At 35.4% G+C, this 7,601-nt stretch overlaps 1 pseudogene; it reads right to left on the bottom strand.

The window, feature by feature from the left end:
• Positions 1–248: 248 nt before the first annotated feature.
• Positions 249–6,703, bottom strand: LOC133188729 (integrase/recombinase xerD homolog; annotated as a pseudogene).
• Between the last annotated feature and the right edge of the window lie 898 nt (positions 6,704–7,601).

The raw sequence follows: 7,601 nt of genomic DNA, 5'->3' as shown, positions 1-7,601 counted from the left end.
ATTAGCCTTTGTCATCATTTGTTTACCTCTCAAAGTGTTGTGTTGTTGTCCAATGTTGTTCCCCCCACAGTGAATAATAATGATATCTTGGGCTTTGTTACTAACTAATAAAAAGTCTAACGTAGGGTTTAATTGCTCCCACACCATTCCGCGAATTCCATGCCACAATATTTTTGCTTGGCCTAATCCCAGGTCCGATTGATTGGATTTGACTGCATAGCTATGTGCCCAATGTACAATGGAAGATCCTATAATCCAAATGGCCACTGTAGAAAATGAATGCAAGTAAATAAATCAAACTTTAACATAGTTACCCATCTATAAACCTATACATATGTATCTAAGCATTTAAAGGACGAATGTATGATTTGTATGCTGTCGATTTCCATCTACCCATTTGTTGAATTTCCCTCTCAGACAACCCTTCCAAATATAAGTGAGTAGCTCCCCCAATGCGAAATGAGTGTGTTTTGTAATTTGAAGTTTTTAATATCTAGAAATTTTAAGGATTTTTGTAACATGCTAGAAAATTGAAACTGTGTCAATGGCTTCGAGTTAAAATGGGCAAAATATGCATCCCTATCAATTTTACTAGACAGCAAGGAAAACTCTTTCAATAAATTTACTAGCAGTATCCTTTCTGAAGTGTAAGGCACCAAAGCTGAAGCCCCAGAACCTAGTTGGTCAGTTTTAGAACTTTTTATGAACACCGATATGCCACTGTCTAAAATCTTAACATCATCCTTTTTTAGCTCTATGACTTCACTTACTCTCAACAATGCAAAGAATGCTAAGGTAAAAGATGACTGAAATGAAACTGCTTCATATGTTGAGAAGGCCAAATGTGGAACTGCACTTGTTAATCTGTGCAACAATGCTAATGTGATAGGTCTACGCATATCATAAGATAAAGATGACTTTTTGTACCCTGCCAACAATTTCTTCACCAAAAAAGACTCCAACGGATTTTCCAACCATTTAAATTAATTAAAAAACTTATCCCTGACATGTAACATTTGACTGTAGAAAACGAACATCCCTCCTCAGACAAATAAGCTATGAAATTTAAAATATGGTCAAGAGGTGGAGGCCAGGTTTGCTGAAATTCACATTTGACTCTGAAATTATAAAAACTCTGTAGTCCTTGTTTATAAATTTTACCAGTATTTTCTGATATACTAGCTTGCAAAAGTTTGTTTATAGTTTCTCCATAATTTCCCAAAATTGCTTTGGTACCGTAGAGGGATACTGATCTGCCGAAGGGGCCAACTGCCTGAACCTGGACCACTGAAATCGAGAAATTGCATCAGCCACATTATTCTTCACACCCTCGATATGCTGCGCTTTAATTTGAATATTAAATTGAAGAGTTTTCAGGACTAAGAAACGAAGCAACACCATGACTTTTTTGGTTTTTTGATGTTTTTTGATTGATAATCTGCACTAATGCCATATTGTCTACATGAAGCAGTAGTTTCAGATTTTTAAGTTTAGATGACCAAATACTAATCCCTAATACTATGGGGACAAGCTCCAATAATGTTATATCCCTAATTATCATAGGCGCTTGGGTCAAGGATAATGTATATTTTCTATATAATGTATTGTCGAGGAAATTCGAACTATATTCGTAACATTTTTTTTAAGCGCACAGTGGTAATTTTTAGTTTTTTGTAAATCTTTCTGCTTGATATACACTAGACTGTCACAGAAATTTGATATTATGCACGTCTTAAGAATGACATATCCCAACTGTATACTAAAAAGAAACAAGGCTTGCAACTGCATTCGCCCCTTTCCGTGCCCCCGACACGAATTTTTCCTTTTAAAAGTTACATGCAATGCTTACCAGCTGAATTGAGAACCCTCTTCTCTCAAAATAATTCTTATATAATGATAAAAATCCTCTGGTAACAACTTTTCGTCCATTTCATATTTTTAAATAATTATTTTCTTTCAAATTTCGCTCGTTTAATTCTCTAATCACGGAAGTTCCCGAATACTAACGTCCAAAACCCAAAACGGGCGACCAGTAAATTATTTTACAGTTCTTGAAAGACGCAAGGGTTAGAGTATATGCCAAATAGGCGGGCATGGTTAGGCCTATGCAAGTCCAAATTATTTCATTTGTTTTAAGGTGAATTACGATATCAATATTGTCAATCTTTATCAAGAATAAGTTAAACATTGTGGCAATTGAATTACATTTAGACTTTACATTCAAAAATAAATTAAGTGCAAGCATTTTTTTACACGGACATGCAAATTAAAGAAAATAGCAATGATCATATGCATATCAAAGGAATTTACGACCAAATGAAAATATGTGTTTGCAAGATAACGTGAATCTTAAAAAACGTTTATAGAAGACACTTTTTTTCTCTAAAATATTGGTTTAGCATGATGTAAGAAACAGCTAAAACTGTTGGTCTTAATCGTACTAAGTTCTTTTGTAAAACGGACCCTAGGTCGATAAACGCAAAGAGGTTAAAAAGTAAATTTAAAAAAATCGTTTGTACACAACATGGATAGAAGTTTGAATCACAGGTAAATTTAATAAGAATGGAAATTAAAAGTTCGAGCCAGAGAACATTGTGGAAATGATAAGCATTAATGAAATATCATTTTAGGGGAGGGGAGGGGTAACATTGCATTTCAAATCTCATTCTACACATTGGCGGATCCAGAGGGGGGGGGGGGTTCCTGGGGTTGGAACCCCCCTTACTTTTTTGCCAAGTGGAAAGAGGGAGAGGAGATAAAACGTTTGCTGGAATAGATATTTGTACGTCTAACTCACGTTTTGAATATGTTGTTCAAAACAATTCGAACGGTTGGTCATATTCCAGTTGCTATTAAATAGAGTCTCACAAATTTTCCTTTCCCCCATTTACCTTCTATTTACCTTCACTATTCCTACATTTCACCTTTTTTATTTATGAGTGAATGGAATAAAATATTCTACTACAATTTCAATATATGATAACATGCAAGGTTTAATTTGATATCCGATTCCGACGATCTTTGGCTATATACATACCATTTTTGGATTATCTAGCTTTTAAAGGAACTAAATAAGTCAATATAGGCATTATGCATAAGGCCACAGTAAACCTTTTACTTTTTCACCGTAAAACAAAAATATTATTTACCACGACCTAAGAATTTTCCGTGTGTGTGAATCTATGTTTGAGAGTGTGCTTGCAAGGGGGGGGGGGTCAACACCCTGAAACCCCCCTTTCAAAAATTGCTGGATCCGCCCCTGCTACACGAATTTGTACATGTATTGCTATATAATATGTACCGTGAATATTATATAACAAACAAGAAGCCTCGTTTTTGAAAGTGGGCAGCCAAAAAATAATTAACAAGCAAACAAAATAAAACGTTTCGAAAACAAAACTGCGTGAAAAATCTGACATGCAAAAAATATAAAAATGAAAAACTGTCTCGACGTAAAAAAAAAAATGTATTTCGTGAGCATGGTGTGGGTGCATTCTCTCTCCTTGACAGTAAAAAAAAATAAGGATACAATAACCATTTGGAAGCAAAATGTGTCAGCGTGCGTGTGTGTAAAAGGGAAGAGGAGGGTTTCAATGAAAATATCCATATTAAGTTAGGGGTACACTTGGGTGCTACGAACCTGGTTCAGTCCTTCTTCCATAAAATATCATTGATTAAAGAGTGATTTCTGGTGTTACTGCTTTTTTGTTGTTGTTGTTGTTGATCTGCTATTAGGTGGATTTTTTTACAAGTAAAAATAATATATTTTAACTAATTAAGTGTCAGATCAAGATTCTTTTTAAAGAAGTTTCAATCGCTTTATACGTTGGCGTATAAACAGCCTTTGGGTCTTTTGGATCTTCTAAGTGAATCACATGTAGTAAAGAGAGAAACAGTTTTTCAATCTTGTTCATATAAACTTGCCATATTGTTTAATAGATTCTCTATAATGATTAATAGAATTACCCCCCCCTCCTTTCCCATCATCCCCCCAGTCCATAACTTCTTTGATTAAGGATGCAAATAAGAAAATAATAATGTCAGTGATTAGGAAGGAATTTTTAGACAGTTTCTATTTGGCATATACTCTAACCCTTGCGTCTTTCAAGAACTGTAAAATAATTTACTGGTCGCCCGTTTTGGGTTTTGGACGTTAGTATTCGGGAACTTCCGTGATTAGAGAATTAAACGAGCGAAATTTGAAAGAAAATAATTATTTAAAAATATGAAATGGACGAAAAGTTGTTACCAGAGGATTTTTATCATTATATAAGAATTATTTTGAGAGAAGAGGGTTCTCAATTCAGCTGGTAAGCATTGCATGTAACTTTTAAAAGGAAAAATTCGTGTCGGGGGCACGGAAAGGGGCGAATGCAGTTGCAAGCCTTGTTTCTTTTTAGTATACAGTTGGGATATGTCATTCTTAAGACGTGCATAATATCAAATTTCTGTGACAGTCTAGTGTATATCAAGCAGAAAGATTTACAAAAAACTAAAAATTACCACTGTGCGCTTAAAAAAATGTTACGAATATAGTTCGAATTACCTCGACAATACATTATATAGAAAATATACATTATCCTTGACCCAAGTGCCTATGCTAATTATGTCTGAAGACCAATATGTAGGCCAGGATAAACAAGTCCAATGATTTCCAAAAACTACCCCACAGCCATATGCTCCTGAACTATCAGTAAAAAATTCTAAAAATTCACTGTCATGCCAATGTTGAGAAGGAAAGGGCGTGGTACCATTAAAGTTGAGCAAAAATTGAACCCACATTTGGAGGTCCATTTTTATTTCGTTTGTAATTCTTATGAAATGAAATGGTTTTTTGACTCCCTCCATAGCCCAATAGATCCTACGAGAAAAAGCCCTTCCTGCTGGTAATGCCTTAACTACAAATGCCAATGCTCCTACAAGAGACTGCAACTGCTTGAGTGTTACCTTTTTACAATTTAAAACATTTTGTATTTTTGACAATAATTCCCTTCTTTGGTCATCTGGAATAAAAATTGTTTGTGATAAAGTGTCAATGCCTAATCCCAAAAAACAAATACAAGTATTTGGACCCTCAGTTTTCTCTACAGCTAATGGAACACCCAGTCCTTGACACAATTCTTGAAAGCATTGCATTAACATTTGACATTCATCTGTGGATTTCTTTCCAACAAATAAAAAATCATCTAAATAGTGGACTATACTCTCAATATTTGATCTATGCTGCACTTCCCAGTGAAGGAAAGTTGAAAACTTTTCAAACAATGAGCAAGATATTGAACAGCTCATGGGCAAACATTTTTCTATGTAGTACGAGTTTAAAATTTAGAAACCTAATAAACAAAAATCTTGAGGACATATAGGTAACAACCTAAATGCATTTGAAATGTCCATTTTTGCCATTAGCGCCCCCTCACCTTTGGCCGAAATGACCTTTAATGCATCATCAAAAGTTGAATAATTGACTGAACACAGCTCTGAATCTATATAATCATTTACACTATCCCCTAAAGGATATGATAAATTGGTGATCATGCGCCAACCCCCTTGTTTGTTTGGAAGGATACCAATGGGGTAACAACGTAAATAAGAAATGGGAGGGTAAGGAAAAGGACCTAACACTCTCCCAAGCTCTATTTCTTTGTCTATCTTCACAAATTGTTGGGTAGAAAGCATGTTTTTATATTCTATCCGTTTTCTATCTCCACGGTAATTTAATTTAAACCCAAATTTAAAACCATTCGCCAAACATTTGGCATTCTCACAATCTGGGTAATTTTGTAATAACTATTCTAAAAGTGATACATTTATCGGTGATCTGCCCAAATCCCATAACTGGAGCTGAAGGTCATTTGCCAACTGTAAGCCAGTATTTTTGCCCCTTCTGGAACTGGTTTGCATTGTTCCTGTAATAATTATTATTAGTATTGTGATTTACTGAAGCTACTGTAGGTGTACCGGCCTGAAGTTGGCTAGCTTTGAAGCAGGTTTTCATAGGATGTAAGCCGTTGCATTTAAGACACTGGTGTAAATAATTACACTTGTTCTTATTGCACACCCCCTGAAAATTGAAACTATAGCACTTTAAATGAGAGGATGCTAAGCTAGTTTGAGGGTTTCTCAACTGATTCCCGCTTGTTCTATTACTTGGTGGTTGCATATAAACTAACCAAAGTTCTGCATCCACAGATGCACAACTGATTGCCGAGTTAATCGACTTTTTTAAGCGAAATTGAATGTCATATTCTTGCCAACCATGATACATATTATCTGCCCCTCTCTTTATTGTTGCCATGTATCTGAACAAAGACAAGGCTTCAGTAGGATGCTTCACTAAATAAATAGACCCAAAAATCAAAAAGGCATCCATCCACTGAGATATGTTTACAATTTTTTGTTCTTTAATCTTGGGCTTAAGTTGGAAAGTACCATCCTCAAAAACTATTTGATTTGCAGGTGTAGACGTTGGGTCATGATATAGTAGTTTGTTCAGATGATCAAATTCATTATTATATATTTTTTTCTTTCAAACTTTGTGATACATGGACACCTAGGGGGGGGGGGGGGGAGCTGTACTAATAAATGGTTAAGGCAAAGCCAGAGAATCTAATGTGTGCATTGTACCTGGGTCAGTCATGCTGCCTTCACTGTTATCTACCACGTTCTGCTGACTTGTCTGTGTCCGAGTGGCTGACTCGATCATGCTACTAGTAGCAAAACTGGTTAAGCTGGAAACTGGCGGAAGAGTCACCGTCGGGAAGGTTGATGTTAATAGGGCTGTCACGGGTACCCGAAATAACCGAGAACCGGGGTCCAAGTTGTTCGATTCGGTTCCGGTTCCATTTTTCCGGATTTTGGTTCGGGTCTGGTTTATATATTAGAGTCTGTTTAATACAAAAATGGCGTCGAAATCAAAGGAATGATGACGATAACAGTGATAAATAAACATCACAACTGAAATCTACTTCATTCCATGACAAAACACCACAGGTGCTTGAGGACAGGACCCCCCCCCCCCCCCAATCGATATAGACCCCCGGGCCTTTTCGACTTTTCTCTCATAAATTATCTTTCATTGACATATTTGTGATATAATCTATACCAACAATTCGAAAAATTACCTAAAACAAACATTTTATAAAATCTACCCCACTCTCTATATAAAAATCAACAAGGTTGCCAACTTCGTCAAAGCTTATTCAACGGAAGTAATGAGGAGAGGACTATTACCCATTTCCTCCATATAACCAAATATGAGTGCAAGGTATAAACTCTGGACACATTCTTGTTTTTTGGTACGAATTTTTACTCAAATAAATATTTGTTCTAACATTTTCTAGATTTTATGCGAAATATCTAGAGAAAAGAATGTATTTAAATAAATTGCATTTTTAAAAGGAGCATAACTCTCAAAACGAAACCTGCAAATCAGGTAGTTGAAAAATAATTAGAAACATTTCATTTACATTAGTGGTTTAGAACTCTATGCTTCCAATACATTTAAAATATATGTTTAAAGTGTATCTCAACCAAATTTCTTCAAATGCTTATTTCAAAACAGTGTTTCAGACTTTCTGCAGAACTGTGTATTTGGGTAGAAA

This window comes from Saccostrea echinata, unplaced genomic scaffold (assembly GCF_033153115.1).
Source record: "Saccostrea echinata isolate AGI-Se365-2 ecotype Australia unplaced genomic scaffold, CSIRO_AGI_Sech_v1 ptg000016l, whole genome shotgun sequence".
NCBI classification, from domain to species: domain Eukaryota; kingdom Metazoa; phylum Mollusca; class Bivalvia; order Ostreida; family Ostreidae; genus Saccostrea; species Saccostrea echinata.
This window is presented reverse-complemented; position numbering and strand designations above follow the sequence as displayed.